The sequence below is a fragment of the Miniopterus natalensis genome, chromosome 5, assembly GCF_054644295.1.
Source record: "Miniopterus natalensis isolate mMinNat1 chromosome 5, mMinNat1.hap1, whole genome shotgun sequence".
Taxonomy (NCBI): domain Eukaryota; kingdom Metazoa; phylum Chordata; class Mammalia; order Chiroptera; family Miniopteridae; genus Miniopterus; species Miniopterus natalensis.
The window spans coordinates 80,465,692-80,483,564 of record NC_142085.1 but is presented as its reverse complement, the minus strand read 5'-3'; the positions used below and the strand labels follow the sequence as shown (position 1 = coordinate 80,483,564).

General features: G+C 38.4%; 1 long non-coding RNA gene across 1 annotated transcript in view; it reads left to right on the top strand.

The window, feature by feature from the left end:
- The window catches only part of LOC107545762 (uncharacterized), a 28,382-nt gene extending 13,554 nt beyond the window's left edge, over nt 1-14,828 (top strand). The window contains exon 3 of the long non-coding RNA XR_001604060.1: nt 14,752-14,828. This is a non-coding gene — a long non-coding RNA (uncharacterized LOC107545762). The remainder of the gene's footprint in view (nt 1-14,751) is intronic.
- The last annotated feature ends 3,045 nt before the right edge of the window (nt 14,829-17,873 follow it).

Genomic DNA, 17,873 nt, shown 5'->3' with positions numbered 1-17,873 from the left:
ATTTATTTCTCTGTTTCTATTTGCTTTAACTTTATGAATTAATTTCATGAGGCTGTTACTTTAATTCTGAAAAGGACTGAGTTCCCCAAGGAGAAATCAAATTCGTAGTGTCTCAAAGAATCAAATTGCTTGGGTTTCAAGGACAAGTGAAGTATGTATTTCATGTTTCAAAGGAGACTCAAAATGCCCTGAACTGCTTTCTGTAACTCAAACTAATCAGGTATATCACTTTAATATAAAAACAGTTTTACTGAGTATGACCCTAAGACATCTTTAACAAGTTAAGTTTTTCTTTTTTATTCAAAAAGCAATTTCTCTACATGATAAAATATTTATAAAAGACTATAAAAGAGAAAGTTATAATCACCCATAATCTGACTATTCAGAGATACTTTAATATTTTAGTGTATTTTTCTGGTCACTTTTAAGAATATAAATATAAGTGACTTTTATAAAAATTTTTATATTACATATATAGCCTGATATAAATATAAATGACTTTTATGAAATTTGTTACATTAGCCTGATGTTCCACGTATCATGTTATAAGCATTTTATATTCATAAATATTCTTTGAAAATAAGATCTCAGTGACTGTAAAAGATCCATAAAAATTGTTTGCTATATGTAATGAAGTGAAAGCTTGTTAGTCACACCATTCTACTATTTATGGAAGAAAGCATGGACAATTATTGGTAGAGAGCAGGCCTCTACAACTTCCCTCTTCTTCCCCCAACACCTGTATAGTTAAACCCTAAGCTAAGGTTCTAGTTTAGGTTGAGACGGTGAAATAAACCCAGCATACACAGATGCAGGGGCTGGAGGTAAAGGATCAGGAGAAGTTCGCCCTTGAGAATTCAAAGATATACTAGGAGGGTTTGGGCCACTGTGGACCATGGAGTAGGTCGGATCATTGTCTTTGGTCCCAGGAATCTCTCTTTGGAATGGATATGTTCATCTTTGGTTTCTTCTGTTTTCCTCCTCTTTTCTCACAGGGGGGCTATCTCATTCCCTTTCATGCCCCCCTCGTTCATATTCCTGTCCCTCTGCATCTTAGATCTTTGTATCTCTGTTTCTTTTCTTAACAGCATTTGCAAATCTTGAGAAAGCCTTCCTCTGGGCCCTTTCTGACTATACCTGCCTGGCCAAAAGCTTCTACTTCTCCAGTTTCTGGTTCTAACCGAATGAATCATGATGACATTGCTCACTGTGTTTCCTTCCTGGCCTCACAGCCTACAGCCCATCCACTTAAACAAATTGCATACAGACAGACAATGCTTTCCAGACATTGTGTCTATATTTTATTTAAATTTAGATTTGTCATTTGTCTCTACAACATCCCCTAAATTTATAATGCTATTCAAGTTGAAAAATCTTCTTGGATTATAACACTCTGTGGGGAGATGGGAAGAAAATTAAAGAATTTACAGTGTCATTAGATGAATTAGTCCCACAATCAGTATGGAGTCTTAGTCTCAATTTTATATTTTGTCTAGAAAAAGAGACATTTATGGGTTCATTTTTCAGCGCTTATGATGAAGAATTAGAGGGTATTATAGTGTCTATTTTATAAACATGATCAGAATATAAAAGTAATATTCTTTGCAAAATGTTTAATTTATTCTTCCTTGGTGATTGTTCATCCCTGAAAATAGTGTTGTAAGAAGCATTTCTCTACAGGGTGGTTTGGGGTGAGAGTCTATTGTGCAGGGCTCAGGTTACTTCATATCCCTTTCAAAAAGCTGTGGTCTGTGTTATCAAAAATGTAATCCAAATATCATCTGGTAGAAGAAGAAGCTTTTGTATTTTTAAAAGAAGCATCTAAGATTCAGAGACTTTTCCCCGTGCTAAGTCTTCTAAAGTATTTAGAGAAAATAGGTGATTCTAAGCAAACAGTAGTCTCATTGGTTCCTTTTCAAGGCTTTGTGTTTATCTTACTTAGTTACTTCTTTAAATATAAAACCTTATTTTTATATTGCATATTATATTTTGTTAATCTACTTTTACATATCATCTAGTATGTTCCTTATGACAACCTCATGAGGGAGACAGGTCAATGTGCCCCCAAATTATTAAGAGTGAAGATTGGAGCACATGTACCTTGGATCCAAGTTTGGAGTCCCTGAAATTGTGTTATGTAGGCTGGTCCTTTATTTTGTTTTAATTTTTTACATTTTTCCTAGAGGAAAAAGATAAACACAGGAAAATTGACAAGCTTTGTGGAATGTACCACTAAAGCACAGTAGTACACTAGATTTTCTTTCTCAACATAACAAACCAAACTCTGTACGTACCTTCAAGTAGTAGAAAATATCAGAGTCAAGGCTTAAAAATCACCGAAGAGAGATTCTGCTGGACTAAAGAAATCTCCTGGCAACAAACAAACAAAAAACCCTATATAAAAGCTTCTCTCCCAAGTACCTGTGGTGACATCCAGGAACCTCTGAAGAAGGCAAAGATAAGTCCTTGATCGATTCCTTCTCAACCTGTGTCCCTGAACATGACCCTAGAATACTTATGGATACTTTCGCACTCTTTCCTGCTGTTGCCCCACTGGACGCGGGACGTTCCTCTGGAGTGGAGAACTAGGATGTGGGGATCTGGGGACGCTGCCAGCAAAACCCAAAAGAGAGGGGGAGTTACACTTGCAACTAATCAAAATTTGATATCTTGAGAGTGTTCCCGACTTTCACATTCTTCCCGGTTCCCTATTCTCACTCTGTCTCTCCCCCTTCCTCTCTCTCTTCCTCTCTCCTTTTCTTTGATGTCCTTCCCTAAGGAGGGTGCATTTAGCTTTTGTGATTTGATGAGAAGAAGGGTGAGAAGGGCTCAGGGGGTTCAGCAGTTTGGGAAAGTCATAGGAGTAGCTCTTGTGTGTAGTGGAAGTGGCTGGAAGAGGAAAAGGGGATTTAAGAAATAGGAATTACTGAGAGTTTGCAGATGAGTTTGCAAAGATATGGTAGGGCTGCACCATCTTGTTCCTACCTGGTTGGAACATCCAGCCCACCCACCTGTCCTGAGCAGAGCTTCAGTGGGGGCTGGAGCAGGCAGATTGCTGGGTGTCAGGGGCCTTTAAGGTCTTTGGGTTGCATGATAGGAAATGAGGAAGAATCTCCTTTTGCACTGGGTCACAGCAGTGTGGGGCCCAGCACTGCAGAGTGCTGGGGTAAGGAATGCAGATCCTGAGAAGACACCGCCTCAGAGATCTCTAGGTCTCCAGGAAGAAGTCCAGTATCAACCCAACTTGAGTGGACCTGCTCTTTGTGGCACTCAAGGAACTGAAAGGATCCAAACAGGTGGCCTGGTGCCTCTCTACTTCTGATGCTGGGAGGGCAGATGCAGACCAGAAAGCAGAGGGGCTTTTCTCTGTTTCCTGAGAGAGAAAGATGGAAGATCAGCTGGGGTTAGGAGAGCCCAAAGCTATGGCACTTTGCTTTCCTGTCACCATCAGATTCTTTCTGTTTGCCCACTGCATTCCTAGACCTGGATGAGCCCACCCTGAGAGAAGCAGAGAAGAGAGCAGATGGGAATCCTTCGAGTGTCGGTGTTCTCATGGGCATGATCACATTTAATCCATCTCCAACCTAGGGGGTGGGTTTGCTTGTCCCAGGTTTACATATGTGGAAATAGAGAAGTAAGGAAACCTGCCCTTGCCACAGAGTGCGTCTGCCTGACCCTGATATGCTGATTTCCCCAACATGGGACATGGAACTTCCCATGCTTGTGGGGTGGGGTTGCAGGGGAGAATGGGATCCTGTTACGAGCTGTGGAGATGGAAGGTGAGGTGGGAAGTTCTGAATCTTGTAGTGGGAGGCAGGGGATTTGCATATGTTTGGTATGTATGTATTTCAGAGTTTCCCCATGTTTATTTATCTCCCTTCACTAAACTGTAAGCATCCTGAGGAACCCTGTTCCTCTCACTGTTTAGCACACTCTGTAATTGTGGAGGAATAAATGTTGAATCTGAGAACTGTCCAGCATCCATTATGACAGTGTTATTGATACACATGGAAAGAACTGCTGAGAAAGTCATAGGCATTCGAATTCCCAAATTGCTGCACCAGGAAAAGTTTGGGGTTCTTGCTTTTTGAGATAGAGTAGGCAGGAAATACTTCAGGGGGGTGAGGGAGGGGTGGTGATGGTGCTTGTTGCTCCATTAAAAATGAACCCTTCTCAAATTTATTAATTTGAGTTACAGAGAGATATAACGAATTGTTTTTGAGATGAATTAAGGAGAGATGGTGTCCCCAAGATGGTGAATCATTTATTTATCTTTTAAAATAAAACTAGGACAAGTTCAAAAGTAATATTAGAATTACGCTACTCCTGCTCCTTGCAATGTTCATTCAGTAAGGAGAAAAGAATGAAATTACATCCAGCTCACAGTGACTAGGGTCCAAACCTTCACAAATCTTCAAGAGTGAGCATTAGGGTCAATGTCATTGGTGGAAACAATATTGAGAACTATAGATTCTTGTCTGGTATTTGGTCCTTGAGCATTGTGCTCTGTGTTTTTCATCAGCTTTTATAAACACCCAGTAGCTTTCCTGTTACACTGTAAGTGACCTGGGGTAATTCTTGTACTTTTTTTCTGTAGCTCACAGTGCTTTGCATATTGTTGGTGTCTAATATAACCGCACTGCAACCATCAAAACTAGCACATTAACAGTGAGGACACATTACTGCCCTCTCATCTTCAGACCCCATTCAAGTTTTGCCATTTGTTCCAATACTGTCCCTGCTAGCAAAAATTCAGGGTATAGGACATTCATGATCTGACATGTGTCAACCTTATTTAACTACCTCTTTCTCCATTTCTATTCTATGTGAAAACTAACACTCTATACAAAATAAATTACAGCTTCTCACCAGGTGTTAATCTTAATATAGAGGGTGTATACAATATGTTTAACCAGGCACACCCGTAAAAATCAGCCCTGTTTACGTTTGCGATGAACAAACAGGGTTGAGTCATCATGTATTAAAAAGAATTTCAGTAATAGAGTTTAAACAATCTTCAGGATGTTCTTTTTCTCAAGAAGCTTTTGTTTTGAGGCTCTGAGTCTACTCATTACAGTACCCCAGTGCTGACTAGAAAAATTCATCAGTCTCAAGAATAGATTGCTTCAGGAGGCTGCCAGGCATCTGTGCACTGATTCTCCTGGGCAGCCACTGCCTGGACAAGGAATGAAAATGAGAGATGGCTGGCAGACCCTGGGCTCTGTCCTTCACCTTGCCCCTTCCCTCTGCTCCATCGTATGAGTGGGCCTAGGGCCTTGTCACTAGAAAATACTGAATGGTGCTAAAATGCCTGCCTGTGTATGAAATGAGAGGCTGGATGCAGGCTGCCCAGAGTGAAGAAATTTGACTGAGGCCTGAGGGAGTGCTACTCCAGAGTAAGAGGGGCTATACTTGGCAACCAAGTGAAATTTGGATGGAGTATGGGGGGCAGGGTGACAGTTTATGTAAATGTCTCTGCCTCAGAGAATTGGCGATGACAGAATAGAGGACAACTTAACTTTCCCCAGTTCTGAAATGCTGGTCAGACAAATTAAAGCTCCACTTAAAAATATTCAACCAAATTTCTTTTTAAACTCTCTCACTAAGAGGAAAAAAACTTTGATGGAAGTAGACAGGGTTGGGCAAAAGTGGGTTTACAATTGTGAGGAAACAAAACACAGAGTTCATTCTTGTATTATCATTTATTAATTATTGTATTGATTTCCATACGAACACCTACAAACCTACTGTGCCCCACCCTGTATATTTTCTTTATTGGATTACATGTACAACTGCTTTCATTCCTCCCCCCCCCCCCCCACTGTTATGTCAGGAACTCTTCTCAATCCTTGATGCCAAGCATCCAGGGATGAAAAATAGTCCTGTGCTCAAGAGCTCACAGAACTTGTCCTGCCAGGGAGACAGGCAGGATGGTAAACAGTGCAGCAGCAGAGAAGTGTTCAAGTGTCAGGAGTGGAGAAGACCCCCAGAGATGGGCTTTGTAGTTTATGAACAGCTGTATTTCTAATTTTTAATCTCAGAGTCATTTTTTCTATTTGTTTTTCAATTAGCTTTATTCATTTATCAGACTTAAACAGTAGATATACACTTATTTTTACTTTTAAAACCTAGTGTTTTCTGAATTTGGATTGGGGCATACTTCCTAAGTACTTAGAGCAGTTCTCCTCTCTAATGTTTGCCATTGTTACCTGAATAGTGGAAAAGATCACTGGAGAAGTAATTCCTCAGAGAATGGCAAAGAGATGCCTGGATGAATTGGGAATGGGGCTAGAGATAGGCTTAGTACCTCTCTCAAAACTACAATTAAGGCTGTTCCCTCAGGCCAGCAAATGTGTGGCCATGGATATATTGGGGAGGGAGTGGTAATATAAGAAGTAAAATCAGACAAGGAAAGATGGGGAATGGGTGGAGAAGGGGCGGTTTTCTAGAGGACAGTCAGGTGCTGTTCCTCGCTGATCACAAAGAGGAGGAATCGAGATTCCTGATTTTTCACTGCTAGCTTACTCCTTGAGTTCATTACTCGATCTCTCTGAACTGCATTTTCCTCATAAGCAAAGTAAGGTGCTTAGAAGGTTAAATATGCAAGACCAGCTCTGTTTGAGGAGGCGGAGGAGATATGAAGATGACAAGAATGATGATGGCATGTGGTCCTAAGCATTATGTGAGGGCTTCACAAGGTGAATGAGGTAGACATGAGGTCTCTGATCTTTCAAAATGTACAGACAAGAGAAGTACTTCCAAAGTAAAGAGTTCTGAGAGCTCGCAGAAGGTGTCTCGAACCTACACTTGGGAGACCTGGTAAGAATTCTTTGAGGAAGGAATGTCTAAACGAAACGTTTTTTTCAAGATAAGTAAGTACAATCAAGCAAAGGAGAAGAGGCAAGAGTGGGGTGGGGGACAAAAGAGCTTATGCTCAGGTGCAGAGGAGCAGAGGGCACAGTGATCTCAAGGAACTAGAAGACTTTCTGGAAGGTTGAGGTAAGCAAGTGCAAGGTGGAGAGTTACAAGGAATGAGTCTGCAGTACGTGGGAAAAAGGACTGTTGTGTGAAGTACAGATTTTGCACTACATTGTAGCAGGCCTGGGGAGCCCCTGGGAACTTTTAAGCAAAACATGAAAAAAATTCCTATATTTGAAAGCTTTCCCTGATGGCAAAGCAAACTGCTAGAAGGGAGAGAGTGGGAGTAGAAGGCCAGGCGAATTGTTGGGAGAACCCAAGGGAGAGATGATGGTGATTTGCACTAAGGAGTGACATTCACTATGACCAAAGCATACAAACATGAGAAATATTTAGAAGGAAGCATGGATAACATTTCACAAAGATTGCATTGTGGAGAAAAGAAGAGACACGAGATTCTGGTTTTGGCAAAGTAGTGTGTAGACTTTACTAAAATGCTTTCAGCTGCACGTAGTAGAAAACCCTGGTGGGTCAATGATTTACATCAGCGATGCTCACAGTGCACTCCTTGGGCTAGGAATACTTGGGAACATGTTAGAGCTGTACATTTTTGGGTCCCACTCTAGACCTACTTAAAACCTCTGGGGGTGAGGTTGAGCATTTTCTGTTTTAGAAACCTTTCAGGAAATTCTGATGCACCGCTGATTTGAACTGTCATCTATGAGAAGAGCAGCCTGATGGATGGGACTGTTTCCCTGCCATTCTTTTGACCTTGTCTTCTATTGTATCTTGTATTTGTTCTCGGGCAAGCTCCTGTTGGACACATGTGATGCCTGCAACAGTTTCAGGTGTTGATCCAAGGCCAACAACATTTAAGGGTAGCAAAGGGAACAGTTTCTTCCTGTGTCTTTTATTAAGAGTGAGGGACCTGTCCCAGAAGCACCCTGGAAAACTTCAACTCATGTCTCAAAATTTTATCACATGTCCATGCCCATCCGTTTACTGGCCAGGGAAAGGATTCTACCATTGTTATTGGAAAGAACTTTCAACCACCCAGGACACACCAGGGCTGGAGGTTAATGGTCTCATGGTGTAAATCTGAACAAAACTGAGGTTTTATTAGAAAGGAGAAAGGACAAGGAAGGATTTTGGATAGACATCCATCTATGTCTGCTACTGCTGTGGCACCAATCCCTGGGATACAGAATATAAGAGGAGAAGCAGAAATTATGGGACTAATAATGAGTTCAGTTTTAGATGGATTACATTTTAGATCCTGTCAGACATACAGATGGAGATATTCAGAATGCAGTTGGATACAAAGTTGTGAAACTCTAGAGAAAATTCTTGGCTGAAGATTATTTGGGAATCATAAATTTAGAGCTAGCAATTGTAGCCAAAGAAATGGATGAAATCAGCCATGAAGAGTGTAGACAGTGAAAGGAGGAGAGCTACTAGGAGATCTCTGAGGAAAACCAACATTTTGGGAATAGGACCATGAGATGGATCTGAGGAGGGGACTGAGGAGCATGGTCCAGGAAAGCAGAAGACAAACAAAGACAATGTAGTACTGAGGAAGCCAAAGAAAGAGTGTTTTATATATAGGGCAAGAGTGGTCAACTATTTCAAGTAGTGCTAGAGAAAGTTCCAGTACGATAAAGTTTGTAAAGTGTGAATTGTTTCAGAAGAACACTTGGAATGACACCCATATTTCAGTGATTAGATAATAAGAAATGGAGACAGTAAAGCAGACAACCCTCTACAATAAGACTGGAAATGAGTTTTTTTTAAGGTGAAAATAAGATAAGAGGACATTTCAAAATTATATTTAGACAGGACAGAACAAGTGTAATGTTCAAAAATTTATTTCAGTTAATGGGGAAGGCTTTATGGTTTCGAAATCCTTTGAATGAACTGCTATAGTAGAGAGAAGAGTTGAGGCATTTGTTGCCCAGCAAAGGGCTGGAATGAAAGGGAAACGGGAGAATTCCATGAATAAAAGGTGCGAGGAGGAAGGGGAGAGGGTAACATGGAAATTTAAGAACTCCAGGAACATATTATTGAAATGAAAGGACAAGGTTATAACACATAAAACTAATAGTAGACAATAAAATGTTCATTTGGGTATAAATTACTGTAATTGCAATAGGAAGTCATATAAGTGAGAGATTAAGGATTAACCCACTATCCCCAAGAGATAGCTGAATGCTTAGAGGGGACATAGCTTTTTAAAGCCACGTGGTGCAATTTGAAGGATGAGGGTAGTCCTCTGAGTATAATCTAGGGGTTCGTGATGACTGTAGGAAAGGCTTGGCTCTGTATACACTTCTAAATTGCCCTCTATAATGATGCACAATCATTAACTAAATGTCTTTGTTGTCTGTTCCCCAAAAGGTACCAAATTAAAGTGGCCTTTTAAATACTGAGTGATTCAACTGAAAGAGCACTTAGCCTCTGTCATTCTAAGACACACTTTATCATTTAATTTAGAAGTCTGTGTCTTCCAGAAGAGTCCTATTTATTTTATCTACCTCATCAATTGCTGTGGGGACAAATATGAAATATATGATTTACGAAAACCTCATTTCAGTCAGAGAAGATTGAATTTAAAAATAATACTACTTGATAGATGACAGAAAATGCAAAGGTACAACAATTAGCAAATCGACTTTATTTTCACATAAAACATCTGAATTTTTTTTGTTTTGTTTTAGCACAGTATACAGTCAAATGTAGATGCTTCGGTGTTTTTCCATTATGAGTTCATTTGCTGTGTCGTAGAGATTTGTTTTTTGTAGTGTCAGCAAATAAAAGTACAGTCACCAAGAAATGTTTCTTCTCAGTTTCTTTTTCTATCATCAATCATCCTTGATGAGAGTTTAAGTACAAACTGAGTTTAACATTCTCATATAGCCTGTGTCTGGTAGTGTTTACTTTTATTTTGATGAGTTAGCTTTTTATAAAATCCTCACTCAATGTGTTCTTATTTATTTGAGAGAGAGAGAAAAACATGGATGTGAGAGAAATACATTGATCCCTTGTCTCCCATACTCGCCTTGACTGGGGATCGAATCTGCAACCTAGGTATGTGCCCTCGGAGTGAACCGAACCCACAGCCTTTTGGTGAATGGGACACCGCTCCAACCAACTGAATCACCCAGCCAGGGCAGGTAATGAGTTAACTTTTTAAGTAAATTTACTCTTATTTGTTGCATCTTCTAATTTGTTGTCCTCATTTAAAAAATTGTGATTTATTCTTTTAGGCCTTAGAGCTGCCACTGAACAGTGTTTCTCTTAAGTAGCCTCCCAAGTACTTGTGTGCTTATAGTTAATTGTTCTTCATATATGCAGAAGATATTTCTGTGCCATCCCCTGCAGTCAAATTTCATAGTTTAAGTGCTGAAATGCCTGATTTGCTTTAGTATATTTTTATTTATTTATTTTATTTTACTTTAGTATTTCATTTATTTATTTTAGTATATTTTTCCTCTGTAAGTATGCAAGATCGAGTTGTCAGACACTCACTGGTCAGTACTGATGAACTGCCTGTACCATAGTATTTCAATTTTGGTAAGGTTAACTTACTACAAACAGTGATGTATAGTGAAAATGGCATCCAAAAATGTGTCCCTCCATAAAAACAGCAAAAAAACCCTGGCAAAAGAGTCAAAATCAACTTTTTCAGAACTCTGGAAATTGACCAAAAGCTTGTAGCAACCCAGAAAACATTTATTCAAGAAGAACTGCTGAAAGAGCAGATCAGAGCTGGAGCTGTTTCAATGCTTCATTCCCAAAGGATTGATATCATTTGATCTGTTAGATTGTGCCCTGGAAGACCCAACTGGAAAGGCCCGCCTTTATTTCACCTGATTCAAGCTTGCCCAATGCTAACCAAACTTCTCAGCCCCCATAATCATGTGTGTCAGTTCCTTGCAATAAATCTCTCTCTCTCTCTTTCTCTCAGTATATATATTATTATATTATACATACTATTATATAGTATGTATAATGTTATATTACATTATAAATATATACCTATTAATATTATATTATTTTGAGTATAATAATATGATATTGATATATATTATATAATAATATCATTTTTTATAATGTAAAAACATATTGGCTCTGTTTTTCTGGAGAGCTCTGACTAATACAAGCACCTTTTATTCTGTTGCTTGTGTCACATTTGCTATTATCCCATTGGCCAAAGCAAGTCACCTAGCCAGGCCGGGAGTCATCATGGGAGGGGACTCCCCACGGTACAGAGGAAACACTTTACAAAATGGGCCAAGTCCTTCTTAGTCTGTTCTACATGACATATCCCATGGTTTCTGAATTACTGTCCCAGGGATGATACTTGTCTCTCATGTTGGTTGTTTCCCAGAAAACTAGGAGCATAACTTGACTTCCTCTTCTCTAATCGTTAAAGCATTTTCAAGTATAGTTGCCCAAACTATATTGAGTAAAACTGGGCTTAATTAGCCTTTTTTTCAGGGTAGTTAGAAATGGATGAAGATGCACTTAGTTATGAAATGTGTCTGACAATGACCTGAGGAAACAAATGGTAAACTTGGATGTGTTTAGTACCTAGGTTGCTGATAGGTTTCAGATTTACAGCTTCTGTTAAGTCCTGCAATTACGTAAGTAGTACCATAACTGTATTTTGAGACTTACCATGAATTACCAAAACAGCAGCAGCAAGGACAATAACTGTCATTAATTGGATAATCATTATGTTTTAGGTATGATGCTAAATGCTTTAATGGAGTTAACTAATTCAGTCCCAACAGCCCTGTGAGATTGGTCTCATTGTTCCCATTTTTGAGCTAAGGAAATAGAGGCACAAATAAGTTATGCCAGAGAGTGAAGTAGAAAGGACTGAGTAGTTTTTTTCTTCAGAGCATGGCGAATATATTCTTTCTTGCTTAACACTTCAGTCTGTCCAAAAAGTACCCCTTGAAATTCTGGTATGGAATAAAATAAACACCCAATGAATGATGCCCTAGATTTCTGGCTCTTCCCAAGGACTCCACTAGTGCCCCTGTCTCACCTACGGTCCCCTCACACCTCAAGTTTCCTCTTTGCAATAATTTTCTTTCTGGAAAATGGGCCTTAAATTTAGAAGGCAAAGGTGCATTACTTCTTGAGGAAAAAAAATTCTTCTCAGACTCTGGTCAAAATGTAACTTCCACCAAGCCAAAGCTGTCAGCAAGATGGGACACTCTACATGAGCATATCAAGGAAGGGCTACTGGCCCTAAAATAATGTCAGCAGTAGTAGAATCTTCCAAATGTGGAGGAGTGTCGTCAGCTTGAGGATATGTCTTATTACTGTATGTTTTACCAGGTAAATGGGCAAGTATTTGCCATATTTCTGAAATGAGAATGAAATGGGGTAAAATGCCCTTTCCAGGGAGCCCCATTTGACATTGTTGAAATGTTTATGCCATTAGAAACAAGAATATCAGCATTTCTCATTTTCACTCAGTGTTATTCCAGTCATTTCTTGACTTTGTGGATCATTTTAAATTTATAGTTTCATTGAAGAAAATTGTACCTAAATTTAGAAATAACCCATTAGAATGTGTTACATTATGTATTAATTTGTAAAATGTACTTCAATTTTATTAGAATGAAAGTTATACAAGATAATTTTGTGCAGAGTTTCTTTCTAAGGAAAAGTATGTGCTTTATAAAGCTCCCACTAAAAATAAATATTTCAGTGTGTCTCATTTTAAATACATTAAGCCTTCCCAGTTTTAATAATAGTTCTATTAAGATGACTTTAATAATAAGTATAGATAATTGCATACCATTATTATAGAGAAAATTATTGAAACACAGAAATGAGATTGCAATTAGAAGCATAAAATGGAGAAAGTTCATTTCCGTTACATATAAATTTTGAAACATTGCTTCTGAAAAGATCGGAGTCAAGATTCATTCAAATATGAACTACAGCATTGTGTTTTAAATTTCACATGCGTTCAGAAGTAAAATAATCAAAAAGTTCCAAATATTTACACATTACTTACTTGGTGTAACATGGTGCACATTGATTTTTATTTTATTTTTTCTGGTAAAGGCCACCACCAGAAAGAGAACTCAGGGACCAAAGTGAAGCGTGATATAACCACTTTAGAGAAGCAAATATAAAACTATATTTGTTAAATTCTGCAAACAATTCAAAGAGTTTTGCCTCAGTTTGCTTTAAGATGGAGAAAGAACATAGATTCAGGTGGCACCGGCGGGCCACGAAGACATAAATGAGAAGTTAAGAAAAACTTTGCAGAGAGCAAGCAACAGGCCTGCTGAGTGGGAGAGATAGAAGGAGGGCAAACAGACACCCAGTGGAAAGGAAGGAGACAAAGGGGAGAAGGGAGATGACCACACGTAGACAGGCAGAGCGGGGAGGGTGGAGAGAGACGGGGGAAAGACAGGCAAAGAGAAGGAGGACTGTTTGGACGGAGCTGTGCAAATAAGGATCCTGTCCAGAAATACCATTTCAAATTTACCCTGTGGCAAAGTCAATCTCAGAACTACATTTATAAATGAAAGATTATATAGAAATATATGTCTCAATTTCAAATGCCATCTCATCAGAGACCTTTCTAGACCATCTAACTGAAGTAGCACCCCCCGTTACACTTATTTTATTTCATATTCTTTATAGCACTTATTACTTCCAGAAGTGATCTCCTTTGTCTGTTTAGATGTTTACTCCCTCTCTTCTTCAGAATGTAAGAGCTTATGTTGCAGTTAGGGACATTGACTTGTCTTCCCAGTGCCTGGAAAAGTTCCTAGAATATAGTAGGAATGCAGTGAACATTTAATGATGACTTTTGACTAAGAGAACATCTATCTATTTACTTTTTCATGACTTCAAGACTATATACCTTAAAAGACTATATACCTTTGGAGGTAATACAAGAATATATATATATGATATTTGGAAAATCCCCCCTTTCTATAGAGCCCTTCAAAATGCACTCCATTTTAGAACCCCTTCTAAGGCTAAGAACTGCGAAGTCCTTTCTCTCTCAAGGTAATGTCTTGCTTCTGTTCAGTAATAGCCATTTGTAGGATATTTAATTCTATCATTTATTAATTTACTGAATTTTTACTAGTCTAAAATTTTATAGACACCACGGAGTAGAGAGATCATTGACTCCCTAACAACTAGATCTTCTCTGGAGCATATTTATAATAAGTGGAATTACAGTGACCAGGATTTATGTAAGGGACTAGGGGGTGAATGGGAAAAGAAGACAGGGGTCATTTGGGGGGAAAGAATAAATAGAATATTATTCACTATAGAAAGAGCTGTTTATTCCTACCTCTCATCCTAGCCTGGCACCCCTGGGCCATCACCTTCCTACTACCTGCTAGTTAATGAAGGACCTCAGGCCTGTCCCGAATCCAAGAGTCAGCACGTTTCTTCCCCTGAAATATCAAGGACTCTCAGGCTCTGTAAAGACAGAGGCTGTTGTGTTTTGTTTGTTTGTTTGTTTGTTTTGTTTTTTTAATAAACTGAACGCACCTTACATATTTTTTGGAAAAAAGGAAACACCAGTTAACTTCGCATTCCTTCACCGCCGAATGAGCAGTTTGCAGTCTGCTTTCACTTGCGGCTGAAACAAAAGCAATCCTGCTTGTCAGTGTTTTTTATTTCCCCCCTTCTTGGAGACACTTGCTCATTTCTATAATCGCTTGTTCGTTCCTCACACCACTTTGCTGAACAATAGAATGACGTAAACAAACAAAGTGTCTGAAGAAAAGTACTCTTGCAAGTTTGAAGGATTTAAACTGAAAGACCACAATAATTTTACAGATCCTCGAGAATCAGACCTGTGGCATGGAGAGGGAATAAATAGAGGATCACTTCACCTACTAAAAAACATCTATTTGTGAGGTAAGAATCAGCAGATGTATCTTTTTTTTTCGGCTATTGTATTTAATAATAGAAAAAAAGTTTAATTAAAACTGCAAAGGCACACTTTGGTGAACGGAATAAAATTCCCTTGGTTGAGAACTGAACAAAATACCACAGTTGGGGTAATGTAACTTTCACCTAAAGTTGCACAAATAGTGTTTGGAGAATAATTCTGAGCCTCTATTTTGAATTTTGCACTCAGTAGGCCAATCCAGAACCAGTGTAGAAGTGGGATTTGGACCAGGAATGATGCAAGCAGAGGAAAGAAGGATTTTGAGAACATCATAGTAGCCAGGACTGACGAACTTCTCTTGGACAAGTCTCTTAAGAGACCTGTATTCAGAAACCAGATTTGGATCACTTTGTATGTAAGGGTTAATTTTAGGTTAAGGCTGTTGTGCTGGGGAAAGTTTAGGTGTTAAATAGACTGCTCGGTTTGTCCCAGGGAAGACACATTTCTGAGGTTTGACTATAAGATAATCTCATCTCTATAGAGATTGAAGATGTACAGAGATAAAGTCATATTTTTAGGGTCTCCGTGGAATAGAACAAGATACCTGAGATGAGACCCAATCCAGACTCTCCAAATTGGTTATGAAATCAAGCCAGTTTCCAGAATTAATTGGAGATGAGGAAAGTTATAAATAGCTATGTGTCTTCTGTATGACATCGTTTCATGGTTCTTTGGGATCTAGTATCTTCAATATGTGTAACCTTGTTTTTACATTTAATTTCAAAAGGGCCCAGCAGCTTAAAAATGTTATCTCAGTTTAGGTCCATATGTCATTTGGTAAAATATATAATAGCAGTTGTCACAAGTACTATGGTTGAAAGAGTTATAGTACCATAAAATAGATTAACTTACTTTTGTAATTGACTTTTAGATGCCTAAAAAGGCAACCCAACTCAGTACACACACACACACACATTCAACAATAGAACTCAAACTTTCAGTACATAAAAATTTTTAAGATGTGAATTACCAAATATTTGAAAGAATTTTAAGATATGTGAATTGGCTGCATTTGCTTTTCCATTTCTCTCAGAACTCACACTCTGTAGGAATTTTGGCAGGGTGGAATTTTGGTTGTGAGTAATTTACAAGTTAGAGCTTCCATCTGGATACAAATTCCCTTTACCAGTTACCAAAGGAAACCTTTTCTTACCAGCGAACAAAGCCGGAGCACTGAGCCAGTCACCAAGTTACCACATCACTTTATATCACCTAGAAGAGAAAAGGGGATACTCACACTGAATAGAATAATGGTCCATATGCTCCACATGTAGATTGAAATTGGCTCAGGGTGACATGCACAGGGGACATTTGGTATGCGAACAAGGTCCACTGGGCTTGGGAGTAGATGAGTTGGCCTTGAACTTAATGGCATCGAGCACTTAGGAAATGGTAAAATTTCGGTCTCTCCTTTCATTTGTAATTTATCCTGCCACTTCTAAGTCAAGGGCCATTGTCACTACATGTTTTAGGACCTTGAGAAGAACTTAAAATTCTAAGTTATGCTTATATTATCCTCACACCAGGTTCCAGATATGCAAGGCCTGAGAACACAGGGAAGTTTACGGTGTGTGACACAAAGTATGCAGAGAACAGATCAATGGGACAAATAATCACACACAAACAGCTCCCCAAACACTGTATAACAGGAGGGGCTCAACTACCTGTCTGTGCTATTGCTTTTTATCTTTCTGCTTCACAGTCACCTTCAAGCCCCCCAAAGCATGGGCTTCACAAAAGACTTAAATTCAGAGAGTTACATTTCTAAGTTATATAGGGAGGAAAGAGTTAACTTACCGGGGGTACATAGAAAAATCATGTTATTATCATAAATAATATCATATTATTATATATAAACACTACAAGTTTGTCTTAAAATTCATCTTGTTTAATTATATCTTTTAGTTATCCCTGTAATAGCTTGCATTTATACCTTTACGCTTTTAAAAGAAAATGGTGCCATGTAAAATGTTCTATGCACCGTGAAGTTTATTAAAGGGTGGTTTTATCGAAAAAAACTAATGGTGTAAATTCTGACTTGAGAAGGCAAAGATGGAAAAACAGGAAACATGAGTGATGTGAAATCTAATTTTTATTGGGAAAATAGTCACGTGTGGATTTGTGTTACTAGTAAGTCAATGTAATTTGTGACTGACCTCTTCCTTTCTTGATAGCTTCTCACTGATCATAAAGGGCAGCTTATCCTTTGATCCATAAATTGAATTCTGAAGAATGGAGTACTTAGTGTGTTAGGAACTGCCTATTGAGTGTAAAAGTCACTGACATCCACAAGATTTCCTGCAGGCAAATTAAAGTGGGTGATAACGTTGTCGAACATATCAGATCAAGCTCAAAGAGGGTCTAACATTAAAAAGGGATTTCATGTGAGTTGAATCAAGTAGAACAATTAGAGGTAGTTGGAGCAATGATTAAAAACATTTAACTTTTAACAAAGTCCCAGTAGTTGCTAGGTATATATCATATTAAATTGTCTAGCAAATAAAAAATAATAGCAATGCTGGTTAATGTTTTTGTTTTTAGGTTTAATGTAATAGTTCTGTCTTTAAATGTTTTCTTTTTCAAAATTTTAAATCTTAGAGCAGTTTAAGATAGTACAGCGTTCCCATATACCCCATACCTGTTTTTCTCTATTGTTAATGTGTTATATTCATACATTTGTATGGTACATTTGTTGCAATTATTAAATCAATATTGATGTTATTTTAACTAAAGTCTATAATTTATTCTGATACTCTTAGTTTTTACCTAATGTTCTTTTTGTTCAAGGATCCCATCTGGGATACTATAAAACATTTAGTCCTTATGTGTCTTTAGGGTCCCCTTCGCTGGTTTATCAAACTTTCCTTGCTTTTGATGACATTGACAGTTTTGAGAGTACTGGTCAAGTGTTTTTGCACAATGTCCCTCAGTTTGGGTATTCCCTGTGAGGCTATAAAATCACAAGTGGACGTTTCATCTAGCTATTTTCACCATGAACTGGCTCTAT